This window comes from Budorcas taxicolor, chromosome 25 (genome assembly GCF_023091745.1).
Source record: "Budorcas taxicolor isolate Tak-1 chromosome 25, Takin1.1, whole genome shotgun sequence".
Taxonomy (NCBI): Eukaryota; Metazoa; Chordata; class Mammalia; order Artiodactyla; family Bovidae; genus Budorcas; species Budorcas taxicolor.
The window spans coordinates 45,774,756-45,787,792 of NC_068934.1; positions in this window are offsets into that span (position 1 = coordinate 45,774,756).

The following is a 13,037-nucleotide window of genomic DNA, read 5'->3' on the forward strand; positions in this document are numbered from 1 at the left end:
GTGCAACCCCATAGACAGCAGCCCACCAGGCTCCCCCGTCCCTGGGATTCTCCAGGCAAGAACACTGGAGTGGGTTGCCATTTCCTTCTCCAATGCAGGAAAGTGAAAAGTGAAAGTGAAGTCACTCAGTCGTGTCGGACTCTTAGTGACCTCATGGACTGCAGCCCACCAGGCTCCTCCGATCATGGGATTTTCCAGGCAAGAGTACTGGAGTTGGGTGCCATTGCCTTCTCCTATATTAGGTATTAGATATTAGGTAAAACTAAGGAACTCTGCTAATGTATCAGTGTTGGTTCATTACTGATGAACAAATGTAACAAATGCACCTCATATGTACAGAAAAATATAAGGTGCTAACGGGGGAAAACAGGATGCAAGCATAAATGAAATTCTCTGTATGATCTTATTCTTTGTTAACATACAGTTTCTAAAATAAAAAGGTTATTTAAAAATTAGTCCAGGACATCCCTGATGGTCCAGTGGTTAAGAATCCACCTTCCAATGCAAGTGACGCGGTTCAATCAGTGGTTGGGGAACTAAGATTCCTCATGCCATGGGGCAACTGGGCCGAAGTGGCACAACTACTGAGCCCCGACGCTCTGGAGCCTGCTCGCCACAGCTGGAGAGAAGCGCACTTGCTACAGTGAAGACCCCGCGTGCCGCAACAGCGCCATCCCACCCACGGCTCTCGCATCGCCCCGCTCGGTCCTCAGCCCAGCTGCAGAAATTCTCCAGGGTTCTCCCATCCTACTCGTCTTTGCCTGAATTTCTTCTCTCACCTCCACCACGATGCCCCATGCCAGGGCCCAGCCTCATGCACAGATGGCCAGAGACCACTGCCCCGTAAGGCTGGTCTCGATAGGATTTTGGCCAGAGGCAGAAGGAAGCTAATTGTGGTTCTGGAGAAGACTCTTGAGAGCACCTTGGACTGCAAGGAGACCTAACCAGTCAACCCTAAAGGAAATCAACCCTGAATATTCATTGGTAGAACTGATGCTGAAGCTCAAGCTCTAATACTTTGGCCACCTGATGCGAAGAGCCAGTTCATTAGAAAAGACCCTGATGCTGGGAAAGATTGAAGGCATGAGAAGGGAGTGGCAAAGGACAGATGGTTGGATGGCATCACTGACTCAATGGACATGAGTTTTAGGAAACTCTGGGAGGTAGTGAAGGACAGGGAAGCCTGGTGTGCTGCAGTCCCTGGGGTCACAAAGAGTTGGACACAACTTAGGGACTGAACAACAAATAGGGGGGTTGTGGCCAGGTGGCCGGGGGATCAGGGCCGCTTCTGGCCAGTGGACAGCTGTGTCTTATTGTCTCGTCCCCAGCAGAGGCCCTGGCCTCCCTGACAGGAGCTCTGCAGTTTGTGCCCTGCCCTGGCAGGCCTTTGATACCTGCATAATCCTTTCTGCTGAGGAGGCCAGCTATGGGGTGTGAAGAGGGGCCGGTGAGCTGGAAGAGGCCTTGGGAACAGCTCTGCTGGACACCCAGAGACCCTGGGAGGAGTGAACTGGTGCCCTGCGCCCTCAAAAACCAGCGTCACTCAGGCAGGCTGTCAGCCCAGGGGTGGGGCCGCGCCCCAGGGCTCCGAACTGAGTTCACTGGGACCAAGGGCTGAGATGTGATTCCACACTGTTTGGATAACTGACTGACCCTGACTCCTGGGCCAAGGGAACTTGGGCTCTGGCAGACCTGAGCAGTGAGAGTGAGAAGGTGTGAGCAGACCCATCAGGGGCTGTTTACCTCTCCACTGTCTGAAGCCAGTGTCTGTTTGTTTAAACTTCAGGAGGTCTCTTGCGGGTTCATCTGGGTCTCTGCTGCAGCTGGAAACTTGAATTTCACAAGTATGTGTGAATTACACCCATCTTATCTGTCTTGCCTGAAAGTAGAGCAGTTCGGGCTTTAGACAGTCCACAGGCATTCAACGAATATTGTTTGTACTGAGGGAGACCCCAGAGGTGTCACCAAGCCTCTGAGACCTGCCCTCGCCATTTTGCCATCTCGGTTGGAGGGGGGGGTTTGCTCAGGCCCTGATGGGTAGTCTTTAGGGGCTCTCAGCTGAAAGAATATGGGCCCCCTGCCCTGGCATTGGTAATAGAGTATCCAGCAATTCCAGGTAAAGAATCTGCCTGCAATGCAGGAGACTCAGGTTTGATCTCTGGGTGGGGAAGATCCCCTGGAGAAGGAAATGGCTAACCCACTCCAGTATTCTTGCCTGGACAATTCCATGGACAGAGGAGCCTGGCAGGCTACAGTCCATGGGGTCACTAAGAGTCGGACACGACTGAGCAACAAAGCAGCAGCAGCCAACTCTGAGGATTTATCCAGGCGTCTACTTTGACTAATTTAAATATATGTATATATATATATATCTTTAACTGATGCTGAAGCTGAAGCTCCATTACTTTGTTCACCTGATGCGAAGAGCTGACTCATGGGAAATGACCCCCGTTGCTGGGAAAGATGGAAGGCAACAGGAGAAGGGGGCAGCAGAGGATGAGATGGTTAGAAAGCACCAGCGACTCAGTGGACATCAGTTTGAGCAAGCTCCAGGAGATAGTGAAGGACAGAGGAGCCTGACTGGCTTGCTGCAGTCCATGGGATGACAAGAGTCAGACACGACTTAGCGACTGAACAATGACAACGATACACATATGGATTTGGTGGCATCAGGTCTTTGTTGCGGCTTGCAGGATCTTTTGTTGCGGTGCTCTGGCTTCTCTCTAGTTGTAGCGTGTGGGCTCCAGAGCACGCAGGCTTAGTTCCAGGGTGCAGGTTTGTTGCCCCGCGGCATGTGGGATCTCAGCTCCCTGACCAGAGATCGAACCTGCGTCCCCTGCCTTGGAAGTTGGATTTTTAACCACTGGACCAAAGGGCACTCCCTGAACCCCCTTTGGGGCGTCTGCTCCAGTCACATAAGCTGCCTGAGACTCGCAGACAAGCCTGCCCTGTTGCCCTACCTCCTTCCTCTCCTCCCTTAGAGACAGCTTCCGCTCCAGTCCCCCAGGCGCAGGGGCCACTGCAGAGGGTCGCATGTCCTAGGCAGGGAGCAGCTTCTCACAGCAGAGGCCCCATTCTGCTGCTGGCCTGTGGCTGCAGCTCCTGCAAACCCACCATCCATCCCACCACAATTGCTACAGGAGCTCAAGTTACCTTGGTCCCCTGGCTGAGCTCTCGCTCTTTATCTCAGAAGGAAGCTGAACTTCAGTTTAGCAGCATTGCCTCATGCCTATCCTGGAGAATCTCAAGAGGAAAGTAAGCTTGAGCTGGGCAGTTGGAAGTAGCTCCAGAAGATCACCCCACCAGGCTCAGCTTTGTGGGTGCGTCACCTCAGCACCCACAGAGCCACAGCGTCACCCCAGGCACAGCTAAGCTGCGAAGGCTCAGGGCTTCATCCCAGGGATTGGTGTCTTCAGACTTGTCACGAAACTATGAGCTTTGAGGCCCCGGCTGGGCCCCTGAGAGCACGTTGCTGCTGGCCCCTTGCCTGAAACTTGACATCCCTATGCACAGCATTGATCAGAGGACAGTGGACTTCTGGGTGGTGGGGCATGGGGGCATTTTCCAGCTGCTAGCTATAGTGCCCGTGTGTCAACTGCAACCTGCTGAAACTTGCACGGAGTAGGTGGGTGGCAGGCAACTGTGGTTACTGGGCCTGGAGGGGGCAGGTGCCTTTAGCCTGCATGCTGGGTGGACGGAAGCTGGTAGGCAGGACGGAGCGGGTATATGGCAGGGGAGGACGGGGAGCAGGGCCTGCTTTTCCAGAGGAGGACTCAGACCACACTGCCCTCCTGCTTCCCGGGTCCTCCTCCCCTCCCAGGCTGCTGTCACGCCCTGTGTGGCAGCTGTCACCTCCCTCTGGCATTTGTTGTGGCCTTTTTGATCTCCTCCACTTGTCTGTGGTTCTGTTTAAGAGAGAGGCCAGGCAGGGCCTTCCTTGGTCTTTACAAACTTCGTGCATGCTGGGGGTCTGACGATGACCCCCCCGTTGGCCTCCTCAGTCACATCACGTGACATGTCTCATCCCCCAGCCTATAACCGTGCCCGGCACCCAGGGAACGCTCTTCACAATGCCCTACACTCCACCCATGCCTGATCATCGCCCTGTAGCCATCGAAGCAGCCACCTGCCCTCTGAGAACTTCATTTTACCTCACTTGTCCTTCACCACACACTCAGCCATCTGTGTATTAACAGAGCAGGAGCATGCTCACTTAATGTTTTTCGTTTTTTTTTCGCCGCACTGGCTTTTAGTTGAAACACATAGAACCTTTAGTTGAGGGATGTGAGATCTTTCTTCAGTTGCAGCCTGTGGGATCTAGTTCCCTGACCAGAGACAGCACCCGGGCCCCCTGCATTGAGTCTGGACTCTCAGCCACTGGACCACCAGGGAAGCCCTGGTTGTATGTTTAAATAATCCTTCTGGAAAGTGTTGTGTTAGTTGCTAAGTCGTGTCCGACTCTTTGCAACCCAATGGACTGTAGCCCGCCAGTCTCCTCTGTCTATGGGATTTCCCAGGCAAGAATACTGGAATGGGTTGCCATTCTCTTCTCCAGGAGAACTTCCTGACCCAGGGATTGAACCCACGTCTCCCGCACTGGCAGGCAGAGTCTACCACTGTGCCGCCTGGTCGGTACATCCTTCTGGGGAGGCTGGCCTGGGGAACATGGGCCCGGGAACCCTGTCATCTGGGTTCAAACCCTAGTTCTGTCTGTTCAAGCCATGTGACCTTAGGTAAGACCAAGTGCTTGTCCCTCAGTCTCCAAAGCAGAGTAAATGTCACACCTCCTCACAGGGAGTTTAGGATCAGCGTGAAGACTGGAACAGGGCTGGGCCCTCAGTACAGGTGAATGGTTTAGAGAGCATCTCTAGCAGCTGGTGGGGACCCAGCTGCAGGCACCGGGGTGGGAGTGGCCCTCTGGGAACAGGGGGTCTGGTGAGATGCTACGGCCCAAGGGCCTCCACTCACTCTCCATCAGAGCCCAGCAGGTGCCTCCAGCCAGGCTCCTCTTGGGGTGAGACCCTGGTGCGGGTTTTCTCTCCAGAGGACGTGCCTTGACACAGCTGCAGATCCCTGCAGCCCCTCATGCATAGAAAGCCTTAGTGCAGGACATTGTTCAAGTCTGATGACACTTTCTTTTGGGAATTGACAGCTCTCCTCAGGTGCCTCCTGTCCTAGTTTTCTCTCTCCTAGAACTTTCTCTCCACTGCATTCCGCAGCCCTGGACAGGGCACCCGCCCACAGCCCCTGGGCAGTCCCCATTCCGTACCTCTGCCCGGGGGGCTGCCCAGGCTGCGAACTGCACACGAGAGGGCAGTGAAAGTGCCAGGGGGCCCACCGCCCCTAGAGGCAGCCCTCAGCCAATGACAGGGGGCAGCTGGTGGATAAATGACACTGTGAGGCCTGGGCTACCGTCTCCCACAGGCCGAAGCCAGGCTGAGATCAGTGGCCCTCTGTGGTAGTTTTTTTGTTGCTGTTGTTTTTTAATTTCTTTGTGGCTGCACTGGGCCTCTGTGGCTGCACATGTGTTTTCTCCACTTGCAACAGTGGGGGCTACTCTTCATTGCGATGTGCGGGCTTCTCATTGCCATGCCTTCTCTTGTTGCAGAGCACAGGCTCTAGGACATGCCACCTCAGTAGCCCCACAGCTCCATTCAGTCACTCAGTCGTGTCCAACTGTGCGACCCCACGGACTGCAGCACGCCAGGCCTCCCTGTCCATCACCAGCTCCTGGAGTTTACACAAACTCATGTCCATTGTGTCGGTGTTGCCATCTAACCATCTCATCCTCTGTCGTCCCCTTCTCCTCCCACCTTCAATCTTTCCCAGCATCAGGGTCTTTTCAAATGATCAGCTCTTCACATCTGGTGGCCAAAGTATTGGAGGTTCAGCTTCAGCATCAGTCCTTCCAATGAATATTCAGGACTGATTTTCTTTAGGATGGACTAGTTGGATGTCCTTGCAGTCCAAGGGACTCTCAAGAGTCTTCTCCAACACCACAGTTCAAAAGTATATATTCTTCAGTGCTCAGCTTTCTTTATAGTCCAATTCTCACATCCATACATGACTACTAGAAAAACCATAGCTTTGACTAAACAGACCTTTGTTGACAAAGCAATGCCTCTGCTTTTTAATATGCTGTCTAGGTTGGTCATAACTTTTCTTCCAAGGAGTAAGCATCTTTTAATTTCATGGCTGCAATCACCATCTGCAGTGATTTTGGAGCCCCTCAAAATAAAATCTGACACTGTTTCTACTGTCTCCCCATCTATTTCCCATGAAGTGATGGGACCGGATGCCATGATCTTAGTTTTCTGGATGTTGAGTTTTAAGCCAGCTTTTTCACTCTCCTCTTTCACTTTCGTCAAGAGGCTCTTTAGTTCTTCACTTTCTGCCATAAGGGTGGTGTCATCTGCATATTTGAGGTTTTGATATTTCTCCCAGCAAACTTGATTCCAGCTTGTGCTTCCTCCAGCTCAGCGTTTCTCATGATGTACTCTGCATATAAGCTAAATAAGCAGGGTGACAATACATAGCCTTGATATACTCCTTTCCCGATTAGGAACCAGTCTGTTGTTCCATGTCCAGTTCTAATCTGTTGCATACAGATTTCTCAAGAGGCAGGTCAGGTGGTCTGGTATTCCCATCTCTTTCAGAATTTTCCAGTTTGTTATGATCCACACAATCAAAGGCTTTGGCATAGTCAATAAAGCAGAAGTAGATGTTTTTCTGGAACTCTCTTGCTTTTTTGATGATCCAACAGATGTTGGCAATTTGATCTCTGGTTCCTCTGCCTTTTCTAAAACCAGCTTGAACATCTGGAAGTTCACAGTTCATGTACTGTTGAAGTCTGGCTTGGAGAATTTTGAGAATTACTTTGCTAGTGTGTGAGATGAGTATAATTGTGCAGTAGTTTGAGCAGTCTTTGGCATTGCTTTTCTTTGGGATTGGAATGAAAACTGACCTTTTCCAGTCTTGAGGCCACTGCTGAGTTTTCCAAATTTGCTGGCATACAGAGTGCAGCCCTTTCACAGTATCATCTTTCAGGATTTGAAATAGCTCAGCTGAAATTCTATCACCTCCACTAGCTTTGTTCGTAGTGATGCTTCCTAAGGCCCCACTTGACTTCACATTCCAGGATGTCTGCCTCTAGGTGATCATACCATTGTGATTATCTGGGTCATGAAGATCTTTTTTGCATTGTTCTTCTGTGTATTCTTGCCACTTCTTCTTAATATCTTCTGCTTCTGTTAGGTCCATGCCATTTATGTCCTTTATTTTGCCCATCTTTGCATGAAATGTTCCCTGCTACTGCTACTGCTAAGTTGCTTCAGTCGTGTCCGACTCTGTGTTACCCCATAGACGGCAGCCCAACAGGCTCCCTCGTCCCTGGGATTCTCCAGGCAAGAACACTGGAGTGGGTTGCCATTTCCTTCTCCAACGCATGAAAGTGAAAAGTGAAAATGAAGTCGCTCAGTCGTGTCCGACTCCCAGCGACCCCATGGACTGCAGCCCACCAGGCTCCTCCGTCCATGGGGTTTTCCAGGCAAGAGTACTGGAGTGGGGTGCCATTGCCTTCTCCAGAAATGTTCCCTAGGTATCTCTAATTTTCTTGAAGAGATCTCAAGTCTTTCCCATTCTATTGCTTTCCTCTATTTCTTTGCATTAATCACTGAGGAAGCCTTTCTTATCTCTCCTTGTTATTCTTTGGAAATCTGCATTCAAATGGGTATATCTTTCCTTTCCTCCTTTGCCTTTCACTTCTCTTGTTTTCAAAGCTATTTGTAAGACCTCCTCAGACAACCATTTTACCTTTTTGCATTTCTTTTTCTTGGGGATGTTCTTGATCCCTGCCTCCTGTACAATGCCAGGAATCTCCATCCATAGTTCCTCAGGCACTCTGTCTATCAGATCTAATTCCTTCAATCTATTTCTCACTTTCACTGTATAATCATAAGGGATTTCATTAAGGTCATACCTGAATGGTCTAGTGGTTTTCCCTACTTCCTTCAATTTAAATCTGAATTTGGCATTAAGGAGTTCATGATCTGAGCCACAGTCAGCTCCCAGTCTTGTTTTTGCTGACTATATAGAGCTTGCTTCTCCATCTTCGGGTGCAAAGAATATAATCAATCTGTTTTGGTATTGACCATCTGGTGATCTCCATGTGTAGAGTCTTCTCTTGTGTTGTTGAAAGAGGGTGTTTGCTATGACCAGTGCGTTCTCTTGGCAAAACTCTATTAGCCTTTGCCCTGCTTCATTCTGTACTCCAAGGCCAAATTTGCCTATCACTCCAGGTATTTCTTGACTTCCTACTTTTGCATTCCAGTCCTCTATAATGAAAAGGACATTTTTTCTGGGTGTTAGTTCTAGAAGGTCTTGTAGGTCTTCATAGACTCTTTCAACTTCAGCTTCTTCAGCATTACTGGTCAGGGCATAGACTTGGATTACTGTAATATTGAATGGTTTGCCTTGAAAACGAACAGAGATCATTCTGTCATTTTTGAGATTGCATCCAAGTACTGCATTTTGGACTCTTTTGTTGACTATGATGGCTACTCCATTTCTTCTGTGGGATTCCTGCCTGCAGTAGTAGATATAATGGTCATCTGAGTTAAATTCTTCCAGTCCACTCCATTTTAGTTTGTTGATTACTAAAATGTCAACGTTCACTCTTGCCATCTCCTGTTTGACCACTTCCAATTTGCCTTGTTTCATGGATCTAACATTCCAGGTTCCTATGCAATATTGCTCTTTACAGCATCAGACTTTACTTCCATCACCAGACTCATCTACAACTGGGGATTGGTTTTGCTTTGGCTCTGTCTCTTCAGTCTTTCTGGAGTTATTTCTCCACTGATCTCTAGTAGCATATTGGGCACCTACTGATCCAGGGAGTTCCCCTTTCAGTATCCTATCATTTTGCCTTTTCATACTGTTCATGGGGTTCTCAAGGCAAGAATACTGAAGTGGTTGGCCATTCCCTTCTCCAGTGGATCATATTTTGTCAGAACCCTCCACCGTGACCCATCCATCTTAGGTGGCCCTCTATGGCATGGCTCATAGTTTCACTGAGTTAGTCAAGGCTGTGGTCCATGTGATCAGAATGGTTAGTTTTCTGTGATTGTGGTTTTCAGTCTGTCTGCCCTCTATGGAGAAGGATAAGAGGCTTATGGAAGCTTCCTGATGGAAGAGACTGACTGAGGGGGAAACTGGGTCTTGTTCTGATGGATGGGGCCATGCTGAATAAAGCTTTAATCCAATTTTCTGTTGATGGGTGGGGCTGTGTTCCCTCCCTGTTATTTACCTGGGGCCAAACTATGGTGGAGGTCTTCCCTGGTGGCTCAGAGGTTAAAGCATCTGCCTGGAATGAGGGAGACCCAGGTTTGATCCCTGGGTTGGGAAGACCCCCTGGAGAAGGAAATGGCAACCCACTCCAGTACTCTTGCCTGGAGAATCCCATGGAGGGAGGAGCCTGGTAGGCTACCACCCATGGGGTCGCAAAGAGTCAGACACAACTGAGCGACTTCACTTCAAACTATGGTGGAGGTAATGAAGATAATGGCGACCTCCTTCAAAAGGTCCCATGATGCACTGCTGCACTCAGTGCCCCCGACCCTGCAGTGGGCCACCACTGACCCAGGCCTCCGCTGCAGACTCCCGGACACTCATGGGAAAGTCTGGGTCAGTCTCTTGTGGGATCACTGCTCCTTTCTTCTGGGTACTGGTGCACACAAGATTCTGTTTGTGCCCTCCAACAGGCTATTTCTTGATTCTGCCCTTGACCTGATGTCCCAGCCTGCCCAGGGGGAAAGACACCTTGAAAGAGGAGCCTCTGACCCAGTCTAGAAATGGGCAGAGATGACAGTGGTTGACTTAAGAAGGGAAATGGCTTGAGCAAAGGCCAGGGCAATTGAAGTAACCTTGCTGCTCGGGCGCAGGAGGGCCAAGAGGAGCTACTCCACGTTCAAGGTCAAGGGGGGCGGCTGTGAGGAGATACCCCTCGTCCAAAGTAAGGAGCAGTGGCTGTGCTTTGCTGGAGCAGCTGTGAAGAGATACCCCATGTCCAGGGTAAGAGAAACCCAAGTAACACGGTAGGTATTGTGAGAGGCATCGGGGGCAGACACACAAACCATAATCACAGAAAACTAGTCAGTCTAATTACACAGACCACAGGCTTGTCTAACTCAATGAAACTAAGCCATGCCCTGTGGGGCCACCCAAGACGGATGGGTCATGGTGGAGAGGTCTGACAGAATGTGGTCCACTGGAGAAGGGAATGGCCAACCACCTCATCATTCTTGCCTTGAGAACCCCATGAACAGTATGAAAAGGCAAAATGATAGGATACTGAAAGGGGAACCCCCCGGATCAGTAGGTGCCCAATATGCTACAGGAGATCAGTGGAGAAATAACTCCAGAAAGAATGAAGGGATGGAGCCAAAGCAAAAACAATACCCAGTGGTAGATATGGCTGGTGATAGAACCAACGTCCAATGCTGTAAAGAGCAATATTGCATAGGAACCTGGAATGTTAGGTCCATGAATCAACGCAAATTGGAAGTGGTCAAACAGGAAATGGCAAAAGTGAATGTCAACATTCTAGGAATCAGTGAACTAAAATGGACTGGAGTGGGTGAATTTAACTCAGATGACCATTTTATCTACTACTGTGGGCAGGAATCCCTTAGAAGAAATGCAGTAGCCTTCATGGTCAACAAAAGAGTCCAAAATGCAGTACTTGGATGCAATCTCAAAAACGACAGAATGATCTCTGTTCATTTCCAAGGCAAACCATTCAATATCACAGTAATCCAAGTCTATGCCCCAACCAGTAACACTGAAGAAGCTCAAGTTGAATGGTTCTGTGAAGACCTACAAGACCTTTTAGAACTAACACCCAAAAAAGATGTCCTTTTCATTATAGGGGACTGGAATGCAAAAGTAGGAAGTCAAGAAAGACCTGCAGTAACAGGCAAATTTGGCCTTGGAGTACAGAATGAAGCAGGGCAAAGGCTTAATGGTGGTTAAGCAGGGTGGGGTTAATGGCGACCTCCTCCAAGAGGGCTTATGCCATACCCAAGTCTGCTGCACCCGGAGCCCCTGCCTCTGGAGCAGTTCACTGCTGACCCCTACCCTCCACCGGAGACACTCAAACAGAGTTCCACCTCAGTCTCTGTGGGGACTCTGGGTCCTGGTGCACACAAGGTTTGTTTGAGCCCTCTGAGCGTCTCTGCCAGGTATGGGGTTTGATTCTAAACGTGATTTCGCCCCTCCTACCATCTTGCTGGGGCTTCTCCTTTGCCCTCGGACATGGGGTATCTCCTCAGTCGCTCTAGCGTCACACAGCCAGTAGCCCCACAGCATATGGAGTCTTCCCAGACCAGGGATTGAACCCATGTCCCCTACATTGGCAGGCAGATTCTTAACCACTGGGCCACCAGAGACATCCCCTGTGTGGTGGTTTTGATGACAGGCCCTCTATTAAGGGCCTTCTTCCCTTCCTTGTCTGTTCATACTCCTCCCCCCGTGTCTGGGCTCCCCAGGAGCACTTCCCAAATAAACTTATACTTGAAACTTTGTCTCAGGGTGTGCTTCCAGGTGAACTCAAACCCAGGTGGTGCTAGTGGTAAAAAGCCCTCCTGCCAATGCAGGAGACGTAAGAGACGTGAGTTCGATACCTGGGTCAGGAAGATCCCCTGGAGAAGGGAATGGCAACCCATTCCATATTCTTGCCTGTAAAATCTCATGGACAGAGGAGCCTGGCGAGCTATAGTCCATAGGGTCACAAAGAGTCGGATATGAATCAATCAACTTAGCATGAACTCAAACTCAGACAGACACAGTTGCTTACGTGAAGCCCAGGGCCGACTGTGCTTGCCTTTCCACGCCCAGTGCTCAGTACAGCACCTGGCACTACGAACCACAGTGCAGTCCTTCCAACTTCTTCCACGGATTTTGCATCTGCATGGGAGCCTGACAGTGTTCTCAGTCTTTAATTAACAGGATGAAACCCTCAGCTTGTCAGAGTTCCTGGTTGCAAACCGCAGAGATTGACTCCAGCTAACCAAAGCAGAGAGGAAGTTAACGGCTGTGAGCCTGTGCAAGGGTACAGCTGGAGGTGGTGGTAGCCGTGGCTCCCAGAATGGACTGGGGCCTGAGGGACCAGGTTTGGGTTGGTAGGAAGCTTTGGAGCTCTGTGGCCCCACTGCCAGTGACTTAGTAGGAATGGTCTCCGCTTTCCCCCACATCCTAAAGTCTGCTGCTTGGGTGTCCACATCGTGCAAGAGAGGTCTGCTGGGTCAAACCTATGACACAAGCCACCCCTAGCTGCACAAGGTGAGGGGCCGAGGGCCTGGCCCCTTCTGTTTCCACAGAGGGAAGACCACAAACAAGGGGTCTCCAAGATAGAGAGCCTGGGGTACCTTTAGGAACAATCTCTTTGAATAGGGTTGGAGGGGGACCACTAGGAAATGCAATGTTCACCAGCTTTGGTTTTTCAAATTTTATTTGGTTGTGCCAAGTCTTAGTTGCAGCCATCAGGATCTTTAGTTGTGGCATGCAAACTCTTAGATCTGGTTCCCTGACCAGGGATCAAACCCGAGACCCCTGCCTCAGGAGTGTGGAGTCCTAGCCACTGTCCAGTGGGAAATCCCTTCCCCAGGTTCTCCTTGTTCCTTCTCTCCTGCTCACAGGGCAAAGCACTGACTATGTGAGTTTTGCTGCAGGAATCCAGCCTCCAGCAATGAATGGCCTGCTGCCTGCCTGGTGCTGTTGCCAAAGCTGCTTTTCCCAGCTCTTGCCTGGAGCACAGGATAAAGTTCCCTCTAAATCTTTTGTGCCTATCAGTGACTAACCCATTCCTACCCAGAGCTAAACTTGCCACCAGCTCCTTCTCCTCAGGCCCTCTTGCTTCCTCGTCCTCTTCCAACCCCACCCACTTGGCAGGGTCCTTCTAAAGTAACTCAACATCCCCACCTCCCATCAGGTCATCCCATTTGAGTTACTTTTGATAGCTGATGGTTACTCTTGCCAAT